The sequence below is a fragment of the Erinaceus europaeus genome, chromosome 2, assembly GCF_950295315.1.
Source record: "Erinaceus europaeus chromosome 2, mEriEur2.1, whole genome shotgun sequence".
Classification (NCBI taxonomy): Eukaryota; Metazoa; Chordata; class Mammalia; order Eulipotyphla; family Erinaceidae; genus Erinaceus; species Erinaceus europaeus.
Genome location: NC_080163.1, coordinates 173,602,534 through 173,617,607, shown reverse-complemented (window position 1 = coordinate 173,617,607; position 15,074 = coordinate 173,602,534). Strand labels below are relative to the sequence as shown.

Below are 15,074 nucleotides of genomic sequence, written 5' to 3'. Positions count from 1 at the left end.
GCTGAAGCAGGTCTGCAGATGTCTTATCTTTCTCTCCCTCTCTCTATCTTCCCCTCCTCTCTCGATTTCTGTCTGTCCTATCCACAAACAATGACAGCAATAACAACAATAATAATAACCACAATAATTATAAAACAACAAGGGCAACAAAATGGAAAGGAAAAAATAAAGATTTATTTATTAATGAGAAGGAGTAAGGGAAGAACCATCACTGTGACCTATGCAATGCCAGAGATTAAACTGAGAACTTCATGCTTTAGAGTCCAATGTCTTATTCACTGTACCACCTCTCAGGACACTGCAGATAAGATTTATTTAGTAGAATCACTTAACAACTGTTCGAAGAGTCACTCTGCACATGCCTTACATACGGGAGTCCCTGGGCTTGATTCCTGGCACCACTGAACAGCAACACAGATACAGCAAGCCAAGTTCAGTGGATAGTAGATCTGTGCTTAGGTCTCTATCTCAAAATTGTAAGCATTGAACTGACAGATAGCTTATTGGTAAATTGCATACTGCACATGCAGGAGGCCCCAAGTTTGATCCCCAACATACAGAAGTTCTGAGTGGTGCTCTATCCATAAAAATAAATAAACGAAGGGGTCCAGAGCTTGCTCCCCCAGTAGAGTGCACATCACATCACCATGCTTGCAGACTTGGTGTTTAGCCCTAACACAAAATGGGAGCACCAGGCATGATGGCAGGTACTGTGATGTTTATCACATGCTCTTTCTCCCCCTTTTTCTATTTCATTTTTTTTTTAATTTTTAAAGTCAATTTTCATTTATATATATTAATATATTTATTTATTATTGGACTGAGACAGAGAAATTGGGAGGAGAGGAGGAGTTAGAAAAGGAGAGAGACAGAGAAACACCTGCAGCCTTGCTTTACCACTTGTGAAGCTTCCCCTACCCCCTGCAGCTGGGGACCAGGGACTTGAACACGATTCCTTATGCACTGAAATTTCTGTGCTTAAACAGATGCACCACTGCTGGCCCCCTGTATATTTTATTCATTTATTATTTCCTGGATAGAAATGGAGAGGGAACAGAAGATGTAGAGGGGGAGACAGAGAGACACCTGCAGAGCTGCCTCACCACTTGTGAAGCTTCTCCTCAGCTGGTTGTATCTTGGGCTTGAACCTTAGTCCTTGCGAATTGTAACATGTTCACTCCACTGGTTACATCACCTCCCGGACCCCATTTTTTCATTTTAAATTTAAAAGTAGAAAACATCTGTTGGCAATAGTAGAATTATGTAGTATAAAACTCTGTTGTACTAAAATACATCAATATATTCATCTTTTTTTAAAGGTCATTTTGTGAGTGCACATGTATAGTGTGAGAGGACCAATGTTCAAGCCCTTGATCCCCACTTGCAGGCAGAAGCTTCACAAGCAGTGAAACACTATCTTAATGTGTCTCACTTTCTTTTTCCACTCTATCTCCCCTTTCCATCTCTATTTCTTTCTCTCTTACCAAACAAAAAGAAAAAAGACTTTTTAAAGGTTACTTTATATTAAAAATGTTATTTCATTATTCTTGACCAAGTAAAAATATCTCAGGACATATAGAAAATATACTCCATTGAGAATAAGAAATAACTTGAATGTTTAGGCTCTCTGTGTCTGTGCAAGAAGGGGTTTGCTAAGAAGTAATGGTTGGGAAATCCGAATTCCTAGCTTCAAGTCTACCTACTGATGCTCCTCTGCAATCTGAGACCATCGCAGGCAAGGGATTAATATATCATTTGCACTGTCACTTACACTACTGCAGGCTAAAACAAGGGTAGGGAAAGTGGAAAGGACAAAAGTAGGAAAAACTAAGATATCTAAATCAAAGTGACTAGTGACAGTAACTATAATGCTTATTGTTATGCAACCCACTTTTCCTAAAATGCTACAAGGTTTATTGCAAATAACTAAAAAATCTGGGTATTTTGGGCTTCCACATTCTCTTTCAATACCATTCAGGTTTTACTTTTGTTTCTAAAGATTTATTTATTTATGAGAGAAATAGGGGAGAGGAAGAAGGAGACAGCATCACTCTGACACATCTGATGCCGGAGACCAAACTTGAGACCTCACACCTAAGAACTCCAAAGCTTTATCCACTGCACAACCTCACAGACAGTGGCAGCCTTTATTTTTTTTATAATTTAAATTATTATGATACTTTGTTTACTTAAGAGGCAAAAGATTTATACAATTTGAAGAGAACAAGAGTATACATACTTTGCTTATTTAAATGATACATACACTTTAGTAGAACTTACACATTTGAATAAAACTACATACATATGTAATTCAAAGTCTAGGAAATATCGAAAAATGTAGTGGGGGAAAAACCCTTTCTTGCCCCTTGACCTTAGACTCTGTAAGGAGAAAATATTAGAGTATGGTTTTTTTAATGAATTAATTTATTTTCCCTTTTTAGTTGCCCTTGTTTAACATTGTTGTAGTTATTGATGTTGTTGTTGTTGGATAGGACAGATAGAAATGGAGAGAGGAGGGGAAGACAGAGGGGGAGAGAAAGACAGATACCTGCAGACCTGCTTCACTGCTTGGGAAGTACCTTTCCTGCAGGTGGGGAGCTGGGGGCCAGAACCAGGATCCTTCTGCTGGTCCTTGCGCTTTGCAGTATGGTCTTGGCAGAGCTATTTATTTCTGAACCCACAGGGAGTCATAATAAATCTATGTAATAATATGTTTTATTTTACAACTTGAAAGTATCTTAATTTCCATAAAAAATTTCATAAAAATGACCTTTAAACCAATTTTCTCTTTAGACAGTTATGATACAAATCCTGAATAGAAACAGCTTGAGAAAGAAGTTTGAGTTAACACATTAGTAAACTTGCTGGAGAACGGACTGATGTGGGTAAAATATAGCTTTTTAATTATTTTTAATTTCATGAACTACAGAAAGGGGTAGAGGGGCACAGAAGCAGCACTCTATAGCATATGCAGTGCTTGGGATTGGGCTCAGGACCTACAATTTAGAAACTCTTAATTTCATCCATGGTGCAACCTACCCATCTTCAGAGATATTTTTCTTTTGTTCTAAAGATCTTATTTATTCATTAATGAGAGAGAGAGGAGCAGGGAGAATCTGCACATTACTCTGGTATATGTGGCACTGGGGATTGAACTTGGGACCTCATGCCTGAGAATCCTGTACTTTATCCACTCTGCCTCCTTCTCCCAGACCACTCATAATTTGGCTTTGATTGGAACTGGAACTACTGAAGAAGCACTCTTGGGGGCTGGGTGGTAGTGCAGTGGTTAAGCACCCATGGCACAAAGCTTTAAGGTTAGGGGTTGGGATCCTGGTTTGAGCTCCCCACCTGCAGGGATGTAACTCCACAAGAAGTGAAGCAGGTCTGCAGGTGTCTGTATTTCTCTCCTACTCCTTGTCTCCCCCCCCACCCTCAATTTCTCTGTCCTATTCCAGCAACAATGATAAACAAAAAGAACAACAAAGGGCGGGGGGAGGGAAACCGGGATCCACATGGTGATCCTTCTGCTTGCGCACTTGTGCTTAACCTGCTGCACTACCAACCAAATCAAATCCCCTGTTGTAGTTGTTGTTGTTACTGATGTCATCATTGTTGGATAGGACAGACAGAAATGAGGAGAGGAGGGGGTCGGGCGGTGGCGCAATGGGTTAAGCGCACGTGGCGCAAAGCGCAGGGACTGGTGTAAGGATCCTGGTTCGAGCCCCCGGCCCCCCACCTGCAGGGGAGTCGCTTCATGGGCGGTGTTGTAGGTCTGCAGGTGTCTATCTTTCTCTCCCCCTCTCTCTGTCTTCCCCTTCTCTCTCCATTTCTCTCTGTCCTATCCAAGAACAAAGCAATGTCAACAATGGCAATAATAACCGCAATGAGGCTGCAACAACTAAGGCAACAAAAAGGGGGAAAAATGGCCTCCAGGAGCTGTGGATTCATGGTGGAGGCACCGAGCACAGCAATAACCATGGAGGAAAAAAAAAAAAAAAGAAATGAGGAGAGGAGGGGAAGACAGAGAGGGGAGAGACACATAGACACCTACAGACCTGCTTCACTGCTTGTGAAGCAACTCCCCTACAGGTGGGAAGCCAGGGGCTCCAACCTGGATCATTACCCCCATCCTTGCACTTTGAGCCATGGGCGCATAATCAGCTGCACTACCACACAAATCTCCTCTTTTCCCTTTCTATATGCACTGAGTATGTGCTTGTCTCTGAAGGTCATGTATACCCTATGAGTTTTAGTCTTTTTTTTTTTTTTTTTTGCCTCCATAGTTATCATTGGGCTTGGTGGCAGCACTAGGAATCCACTGCTCCTGGAGGCTATTTTTACCATTTCATTGCCCTTGTTGTTGTTGTTGTTGTTGCTATACCTGTTGTTGTTGGACAGGACAGAGAGAAACTGAGAGAGGACAGGAAGACAGAGGGGGAGAGAAAGACAGACACCTGCAGACCTACTTCACTGCTAGTGAAGCGACCTTCCCCACACACATAAGGAAGTGGGGGCTCAAACTGGGATCTTTATGCCCATCCTAGTGCTTTGAGCCATGTGTGCTTCTCCCGCTGTGTATGGCCCAGCCCCCGGTATTTGCCTTTAATGACTTTGGTGTACCTTACTAATAATGAGACTATTTCTCATATAGACTCAGAATAATACTTTGATCGGACTTTTCAGGAAGCATTTCTTTAGATCATGTTCAGAGTTATATTTCTCTTTTAAAATATTTTTCATGACATGCCCGATTTTATATATATGGAGACAGAGATAGAGGCAAAGGCAGGGACTGAGAGACAGAGAGACAGCATCCCAGCATATACAGAACCTATCTGGCTGGAATGATCACCTAATCTGGCACTCTCTCCGTCTCAGGAGATGTTCGCATCCCTACTCCCAGCCTGTCCTGGGACCCTCTTCCTAGTAATTGCTACCTCTGCATTTTTCCTAGTTAACATTAATTTTTGATCATTTGAGAGTTGGTCTCTATTCTTGAAAGTTGCTCACATTTTCAAGGTGTTTCCCTCTTCCCCCCTACATTAAGGAGCACTTTAACTGCTATGTGGATACAATATATTTCCTTGCAAGGGAGTATTTGAAACTATGATCTGTATTTAAAGTTGATTTACAAAGTGCTGAGTTTGCTAGAATATATATCTGTCATTTACAAGGAAACAGTCACTGTGCAAGAAGAAATACAGTGTTGACAGTAGTGTTTCAAATATATAGTGTTCTTATGCACTCTGTCCAAGAGTTACTGAAATCAACAATGTTTACTCTCAAACTGTAGTCAAGTCTGTGGAGCTAAGAGAATTTACATTTTTACTTGATTCATTTTTTGTGAACCTTTGGGAAGCTAAAGACAAGTTTTCTTCAAGTAGATCCTGTGAAACGTGGGTTGTAACCCCAGTTTTTAAAAAATTATTATTCAAGGTTGCACAGCATCAGATGTGTCTGACTTCTAAGGAAAATGAGACCCCAGACACATTGATGGGTGAGTGTCAAAATATTTAAGTTGGGATGGTTGGATTTAAAATAGCAGTTCAAAACTCTCTCAATAGCAGCTGTTTAGTATTAAGCTTAATTGTCTTCACACATTTCATCCATCCTGACCAGCCCTTACTGTGGCACAAAACTCAGACCTGCCTTGCTAAAAGTTTTCTTTAGTACACTAAAGAATATACTGATTTGTACATCTGGGGAACAATATAGTTGCTGGGTCTTTCTATTTGTTTTGTCATCTCAGTGTAATTTGTTTTAGGTAAAATACTTAATTAAAATAATGAAAGTAGAAAACAGGCATTGCACAATGTAAAGGCATCAATACCCCTGTCCCAAACTCACCTGTTCCCAGTGTCTTTTTCATCCCATTTTCCGTGTTTTCAGCTACATGTTCTCAGGGAAAAAACAAAACTCAGACCTGCTCCTCTGCACCTCTAACCACACTTGATGGTGTTGTTAGCCAGAGAGGTGAAGTCTCCTATTTTTTTCACCAAGAAGTGCTGTCTTGAAAAAAATATTTTGAGGGAGAGGCTGGGTGGTGGCTCACCTAGTTGAGAGCACATGTTACAATGCTAAAGGACTCAGGTTCAAGCCCCTGTTCCCCACCTGCAGGGGGAAAGCTTCATGAGTGGTGAAGCTGTGCTGCTGGTGTCTCCCTCCATATCACCCCCATTCCTTCTCAATTTTACGCTGTCTATCCCATCAATAAATATATAAAGATAATAAAATATTTTTAAATATGTATATTGAAGGGGCTGGCAGTATACCTGGTTAAGCACACATAGTACTCAGAACAAGGACCCATGCAAGGATCAAGTTTCAAACCCCACTCCCCACCTTCAGGGGTGTCGCTTCACAAGAGTCGAAGCAGGTCTGCTAGTGTGTCCTTCGTTCTCCCTCCTCTCACCTCTCAATTTCTTTTTTTTATATTTACCTATTTATTCCCTTTTGTTGCCCTTGGTGTTTTATTGTTGTAGTTATTATCAATGTCATTGTTGGATAGGACAGAGAGAAATGGAGAGAGGAGGGAAAGACAGAGAAGAGGAGAGAAAGATAGACACCTGCAGACCTGCTTCACCACCTGTGAAGCAAGTCCCCTGCAGGTGGGGAGCCGGGGCTCAAACCGGGATCCTTTCGCCGGTCCTTGCCTTTGGAGCCACATGCGCTTAACCTGCTCTGCTACCGCCTGACTCCCACCTCTCAATTTCTGTATTATCCAATAAAATGAAAAAATAGGCCACCAGGAAAAGTGGATTCTTATTGAGCCCCAGCAATAAGTAACCCTGGAGGCAAAAAAAGGAAAAATCTGTTAATTGATTTATTCATTTACTTCACTAATCATATCTTTCTCTCCCCCCTCTGTTTTCCCCTCCTCTCAATTTCTGTCTGTCCTGTCCAACAACAATGACAGAAATAAAAATCAATAATAACTACAACAAAGATAAAAAACAAGGTCAAAAAAAGGAAAAAATACCCTCCAGGAGCAGTGGATTTGTAGCATAGGCACTGAGCCACAGCAATTACACGGGGTGGGGGGGGGGAAATTAAAGAAAAAAAAAGAGAGGGGGGGGGGACTTTTAAACCTACTTCACCACTCATTAAAAATCCTTCCTGCTGGTGGGGAGTAGGGGCTCAAACCCAGGTCCCTGTGTATGGTAAGAGCAGTCTCAGCTATGTGCATCACCAGCCATCCTCCATTCTAACATAGTTATCTAGTTGTCTGTGTTTAGGTTGCTTCCATATTTTGACTTACCAACTATATAGCTATATAAACATAGCTGTGCATATGTCTTGGGACTAGCATACAATTAAATATTAGAAATTAAAGTACATATATATGTTTTTTAACAGACTATTATTGGAAAGGGCAGAGAGAAATTTAGAAGGGAGGGGGAGGTGGAGAAGGCGAGAGACAGATATGCACCTGCAGCCCTGCTTCACCACTCTTGAAGCTTTCTCCAACTCAGGCGGAGATCAGAGGCCTGAACCTGGTTCAATGTGCACTGTAACATGTGGGATCAACCAGATGTGTCACTGCCCGGACCCTAAAAATATATATATATTCTTTATATATTTTAAAAATATTTTTATTAATATTTCTTTATTCCCTTTTGTTGCCCTTGTTTTATTGCTGTAGTTATTACTGTTGTAGCCGTTGTTGGAAAGAACAGAGCGAAATGGAGAGAGGAGGGGAATACGGGGGAGAGAAAGATAGACACCTGCAGATGTGCTTCACACCTGTGAAGCAAACCCCCTGCACGTGGGGAGCCTGAGGCTCTAACTGGGATCCTGATGCCTGTCCTTGTGCTTTGCACCACGTACACTTAACCAGATGCACTACCAGCGGACTCCCAATTCTATATATTTTAATGAGAGAGATACAAAAAGAGAAAGATCAGAGCACTGCTCAGCTCTGGGTTATGGTGGAGCTGAACATTGATCCTGGGACTTCAGAGCCTCAGGCATGGAAGCCTTTGACATACAGAACCATTATGCTGGCTCCCCAGCAGGGTCAGTGGAAGATAAGGAAGTTAGATGAGTGACATGCCTGGAGACAATCTGAGTATTCAAGACTATGGGAAGTTCTTAAAAATTGAAAAAAGTGGGCAGTTAGTGTGTCACGCAGTAGAGCACTTAAGTTGCCATGTTGGTGACCCGGGTTCCAGCTCCAGTCCCCACTCGCTAGGTGAGGATGGCGGAAAGTTTTAGAAATAGTAGAACAGTTCCGCACCTCGGTTCTTCATCTTTGTCTCTACATACATTCAAAATGAATAAAGAAAATAAAGACAGCTGATGATGATGTTAGAGTCCTGTAGGTAATAATAAAAATAACATAAATGATATATTTATTATATATGAATAAAATAAATTAAATGAAGACAGCTGATAATGATGATAGAGTCCTATAGCTAATGAGCAGCAGCCATAGCATTAGCAACAACAATGAAACATCAAAAAGAAAACGACACATGGGCCTTTAGAGTTTTTCAAATATTATGAATAGGGTACAGAAAAAGTACAGGTAGTCAATAAATACATAAAAATATTACACTTGTTATTAGGGAGGTGCAAAAGAAACTGTAATGTTGATTGTATTTATAAGTAGCTTAAAAAAAGTGGGTCACTATTGAAAAATAGTTACTGTTTTTATTGTTGTTGTAATTATTGTTGTCTTCGTTATTAGATAGAATAGAGAGAAAAGGAGAGAGGAGGGGAAGACAGGGGTGGAGAGAAAGATAGACACCTGCAGACTTGCTTCACCACCTGTGAAGTGACTCCCCTGCATGTGGGTAGCTGGGGATCCTTACGCCACTCCTTGCATTTCACGCCATCTGCCCTTAACCCTTGCGCTATTGCCCAACTCCCTGTTTCTATCTTTTTTTTCCTTTCAGAGAGTTTAAACTTTTAAAAATTTATTTATTCCCATTATTGCACTTTTTAATTTTTTATAGTTATTGTTGTTGTTGACCTTGTCAGATAGGATAGAGAGAAATGGAGAGAGGAGGGGAAGACAGAGACGTGAAGGGAAAGATAGACACCGGCAGACCTGCTTCACCAATTGTGAATCAGCTCCCCTGCAGGTGGGGAGCTGGCAGGTCTAACCGGGATCCTTACCCCGGTCCTTCTGCTTTGTGCCACCTGTGCTTTACCAGCTGTGCTACTGCCCAACTCCTGACCTTAAACTTTTATAATTATCAGGTGTGGTCCTAGTGTACACAGGTTTTCATTTTTTAAATTTTGACAAAAGCATACTCTGATATTTTAGAAAATGTGTGCTTTTTATTTTGGAAATGCGTACTTGCTTGTTTAAAAATGTCACTTCTCTTGAAAGAATGTTGGGTGTTATATTTTCTAAAGTTCTTAGTAGGCAGTGTAGTACTAAGTTTTCCTAAAAAGAGAAAGGGCAGTCAGGTTGAACAGTGACCTTCGTTTCCCCAGGATGCCAGTTTTGACCTGTGACCTTCTGATCTACATGTGGTGTACAGATGCCAGTGTCAGCATAATGAGTGGCTATTCCATGACCATTTGTCCCCACAATTGGTGACTATCTGGGAAGTGCTAGGCTAAGGAGTCTTTAAAAGGCTAGTAGCTGAGGGCCTATGGCAGTAGAGGTATCACCTTGAACTTTTCAGTGAAATGTGCTGATCACAGTAACAGCCATCCAGAAGCCCAAAGTGCGCCATCTTTAGTCTCTGCTACTGTCTCCTCCTGGGCTGACTGTAGACTCAGCCATGTCCTTGCTCTGGCACATGGAACATGGACAAATGGGAAGTAGGCAGAGACCTCAGTGGCTGTCTGCCTATGGTATGGGAGCCCTTCTTCTGGCACTGTAGAAGCTAGGTGCCACCCTGTGGAGATTTGGGGAACAGGCAACACACAGAAAATAGATCCAGTTGAGCTGTGAGCTGCCTGCAGACACATGGGACCTCAGCTAATGCAGAGCTGCCCAGAGGAGCCCACCAAGGTTTCATCTGAGCCCTGAGCAAAGAGAGGGGTCATATAAGGTACAGAGTCAGGGAGTTATATTTATTATAGTAATACAGTCAACAAGAAAATACAATAAAAGACTCTATAACTACATACATACAGTGAAAGGGATAAGAGAGAGATTTCTGTGAAAAGACCTTCAAAGCAGGATGTAAGAAGGGATCAAGGAAGATGCCTCAAATGAAATGAGCTGGATATGGAATGTTTACATTTTTCATTGTGACCCCACTAGACAAAAAGTTTAAAAGAACTGCCTTAGTCAGAGGGCTTCATGTCTTGAACCAGGAAGTTTACACATAGATGGCAGGACTGAGAACTAACTCAAAATCCTGCAAAGGATTAAGAAAATAATTGTTCTCAGTTGGATATCATAAAGTAACAGGGAAAAGAAAGGGTCAGTTCTAGAAAGGGGAAGGGTGACTGTAGGCATTCCAGCAGACACCCAGGTGGCCTCACTGATTGTAGATTTGCCAGGGGAGCCCTGAGCCATTATCAGCTGAGTAGGTTGTAGGTAGGGGGCTCTCTGAATCCCATTTGGAGAGACCTGAGATGTTCCATCACTGAGCCTTTCTGGAGGCGTCACTCTCCCGGATTGGAATTAGCAGTCTGTCTTACTGTCATGCCTGAAATGAAAAACAGAGAGCTGTCTTAGTTAAATCACATTGTCATATACTAGCTTCTTCTTGATTCCTGAAGAAATAAGTTTAGCCAAAGAGAGTATTTCTCCATGGAGATAAATATATGAAAGGGCTAAGTGGTGCCCACCTGGTGAGCACACATGCCACAGTGAACAAGGACCTAGGTTTTTGCCCCTATCCCCACCTGCAGGGGGGAAGCTTCAGGAGCCGAAAAGCAAAGCTGTAGGTATCTCTCAATTTCTCCCCCACTGTCTCTCCCTCCCATCTGAATTTCTATCCTAGCAATTAGGTAAATTGAATTATTATCATAAGAGTTAAATATATTAAAACCTAGTCAACATTTCCTCTCAACACAGCAAGATTCTGCAGCCTCCACCCAGAATGTGCTGTCACCAGGAGAATGAGTCAAGTCCTGCCATTGTTGGGATGTGATTCTCTTGTCCTGTTTTAATCAGCCAGAAACATTTGTTTCACACAGACTAGTTGCTCAAATTAATCTCACATGGCCTAAGCTCACCCAGACTCATGGTGTAGATGAGGTGTGTCCAGGAGCCTGGTCACCTTTGTACCACTGGCATCAGTCAGGAAGGAGGTGCCTACCTCTAGCAGGATCAGGGGACTTGGATGTAGGGCCTCACTCCTCCCTGTCTTCCTTGTTAAGCTCTGTGTGGCTGCTGGTGCACAACACGGACATGATGCAGGAGAACTGAGTGATGGTGGCCTTCTCCTTCTGGTGTAGCAGATAGACACAGTCCATGATGTCCTCCACTGCCAGATTCACGGGGATGATGGGGTGGCTCAGGGCATAGCTGTAGAGTGACAGCTTGTGGGTGGCCCTGTCTCCACAGCCCATCAGGTATTCAGTACTGAGCTCAGAGGCAGTGAGCTCTAGCAGAGGCAGCCATGAGGAGGCACTGTGCAGACAGTTGAACACAGAGCTCTGCCTGATGCTTTCCACATCATGGAGGGTGGTGTCAGAGTCATCCCTCTGGTCCACAGCCACCAAGATGCTCTTGTGGTGGCCTCTGTCAACAGAGCTGCCCAGGGTCCAGGTAGAGTCACCCCCAGTGCAGAGACCTGTGATCATAGCAGTGGGATTAGCAATGGACAAAGTAGGGGCCCTAGGGAGCAGAGCAGAGGCAGTAAGAGCATGAAGAACGTGGAAAACCAAGGGGTCGAGCGTCCACTTTCTAACTGAAACCTTTGTAGAGGGACAGATGGAGGTAGCAAACCCAGTTATAAGAGTATGACATGATTCCTGCATATTAGCAGGAAAATCTTTGAGGATTTGAGAAAGGAGACCTGGACTCCCTACTTTCGATTGAATTTGAAGGTGTATATAACTGGCCTTGGCTTTTTATTGGAGAACTTAAGAGGTTTCTAGAAACTTGGAAGTAGAAGTTATCATGCTGGGTCACTATTAGTTCTGGTGTATATTCTGATCCAATTTCCATAGTGAGGCTGGTTTTCAGTATCATGAGCTTGATTTCAAGAGGGGAGAAATGTCCAGAGAGGTGGCACTGGCAGTAAAGTGTTCAATTTCCCTCTCCTCTGCTGGCCCTGACCTGAGGTCTGGGCTTGAGGAGGAACTAACCTGGGGTGTCCTCAAATAGCTGCTCCAAAAGGAAGGACTCCTGGTGGCTGGAAGCCAAGCCAGAGATTTCCTGATCCTGTAACTGGTCCTCAGTCACCTGTAGTGGAGCCATTCCATTTTCATAGTGATATTCTCTGTCTGTATGGAGAGGAATCCAAAATAGGTTCAGGCTGAAGTGGTCGTGATGAGCCCATCGTGACCACAGGATGTAGCTAGAGCATGGCATGGGAGCTGTGTCTTCCTTGGAGATGTGCATGTTTTTCTGTGGGACTACTGGGTCCCTGCCAATCTCCCCACCCCCTTGGGATTGATTTTCAGTGTCATAAGCTTGTTTCAAAAGGGAGGTATGACTCAGCAGGAGGCATGTACAGGAACCCAGCTGGTCTCCACATGTGAGGCTGTGGGAGTCATCTGCTTCTAGTGGAAGCCCCTCAGTGGCTGGCGTTTGACCCCCTTCATGTTTATGCAGATGTTTGACACCTACATGTAGAGCTCCCATCTAGGTCCAGGCTGACCATAAAGAGACTCACCTCACTGTAGAAGATGACACATGGGCCTTCTCCTGGACCTTCTGTGCAAAGAAGGCTGTGTCTCTGTGTCTCTGTGTCCAAGAGTCTGACAGGAAACCCTGCCCTAGCATGTGCCCAAGAAAAGAGTTGACAAAGTAAAGAGGAAGATGCTCTTATACATCCCTGTGCCTGGAATGCAATGAATTCCTCATGAGGAAGAGCTTTATATAGCAGTCCTGTCTGCCACAGAGAAGTAGAGAAGCAAGGACTGTCATTAGAGCCTGTTACAGAGTAGTAGTTGGTCAGTGTCTGTTGAATTCATGGAGGCCTACTGCTTGCACTTTTCCCTGTCAGAAGGTATTGAAGCTAAGCTGGAATCCATTTTCCCTGAGCCTTTGTAGTTAATGTCTCACTCCAGTCAGCCTCTTAGATTGCCCTGACACTCACCTGCAGGTGGCTCTGTGGTTTCTTCCATCCTAGAACTCACAGACCCCTGACCAGTTTCTGCAGACTCCTGGGAGAGAAAGAAGTCAGGGTCACAATAAGCCTTTGGAGTGAGCAGTGGAAGAACACATTTCCCAGAGAGAGAGAGAGAGAGAGAGAGAGAGATAGAGAGAGAGAGAACACCCTGTGTCCAGTATCAAACTACTTGACCCCTGGGGGTGACTGTGGTTTAGAATCACCACTGTAGATTTACATGAATACTTGGATTTTCAGTGCATGTTTAGAAGTGTGATGACAAGGGTATTTGGATTCATTCCTGCATGCTCTCTAGTCTCAGGATACGCACACAGGTAACTCTTAGTTGAGAGTAATTTGTAATTTAAAATGTCAGCTATCTAATCAAATACTTTAAAAAAATATATCTTCTCCCCACTAGAGGAGAAGAATTTCCTGGTGTTTGAAGAGGCAGGAAACTGGCATCAATGCTGCAGAGTGAAGGCCAACCCTGACATGATGCAGATTTCAAATTATGCAAAAGAAGAAATAAAAAAAAGAGAGAGGGCTAGGCGGTGTTGCAGCTGTTTTGGCACACACCTTACCATGTGTAAGAACCAAGGATTGGGTGCCACTACACTGCCAGAAAGCCTTATTATTGACATACTAAGCTGATAATGAAGATGAAAATTAAGGAGGAATTGGTTTGAGATAGGTCATTAAAAATGATCCCATTCTAATGCAGTAAAGAATTGTAAAAAGAGCACACAGTGTACAAGGGAAATGCAGACAGTATCCATAGGTCAAGTATATATGTAAGTGGAGAATATCACTTATGAGAATATCATAGTGGGATCTCCTATCATAATGGTCATGCAAAGAGACTGTCATGCCTGAGGCTCCAAAATCCCAGGTACAACACCCTGGATGACCATAAGCATTAAGCCAAAGCTGAGCAGTGCTCTGGAAAAAAAAAAAAAGAGAAAGAAAGAAAGAAAGAAAGAAAGAAAGAATCAATCCTCCTCAGGGCCAGGCAAGGCAGTACACCTAGTTAAGTACACACATTACCATGGACAAGGACTCATGTTCTAGCCCCGGGCCCCACCTGTAGGGGGACAGCTTCATGAGTAGTTAAGCAGTGCTGTAGGTGACTCTGTCTCTTTCCTTCTCTATCTCCCCTCCCCTCTCAGTTTCTTTCTGTATCTATCCATAGTAAAACAAAGAAACAAAAACCTCCAAGGGAAGAATATGGTGTCCCATATCTGAAAATGGGGAAAGATTTAAGATGGGAAAGAAAAGATATCCGAGGTCACATATCCGAAAGACTCTAACTGAATGAAAAGTACCTTTACAAATTTGAGAAGATACTCAGAATTACTTTGTTCAAATTCACATGACTCAGTTCTTTAGCCCTCACCTCCTCAATTCATTAAGCATAATCAGCTCCAGGCCCTCCCCCAAAATGGAAGCTCCAATGTATCTCAAGGTTTGTGAGAACTATGAAGTTATCTCTTATGGGAGACACAGGGATTTGGAGTGGGGTGAGCATGGAACTCTACCCGTATACTTGGATAAGCTTATTAACCATTCTTCAGTCACTGCTGAAAATATGGTTAAGAGAATGTCTTAGTTCCCCATAGTAAATGTCTTAGCTATTGTACTGCAGTTCCAGAAACCAAATGATACGCAGAGCTCCTGGCTGTCATTCTCTTCTTTTTTGTTTTCTTTGATAGCAGGGAAACGGGGGAGAAAGGGGCAGAGAAAGAGAGAGAAACCTGAAGTACTGCCTCACCACTCATGAAGCTCCCCTGCCACAAGTAGGTCTCAGGGACTTGAACCCAGGTCCTCTTGCATGGTAATGTGCACTCTACCGGGTACACCACTGCCTGGTCCCTCCTA

At 42.9% G+C, this 15,074-nt stretch overlaps 1 long non-coding RNA gene across 2 annotated transcripts in view; it reads left to right on the top strand.

Moving 5' to 3' along the window:
* The window catches only part of LOC132537017 (uncharacterized), a 196,730-nt gene that overhangs the window by 144,287 nt on the left and 37,369 nt on the right, over positions 1-15,074 (top strand). The window contains exon 1 of one of the 2 annotated variants that reach the window (XR_009548530.1): positions 5,460-5,500. The exons of the other annotated variant lie outside the window; for it this stretch is intronic. This is a non-coding gene — a long non-coding RNA (uncharacterized LOC132537017). Of the gene's footprint in view, positions 1-5,459; positions 5,501-15,074 lie in introns of those variants that run through there. 2 annotated transcript variants of the gene reach the window in all.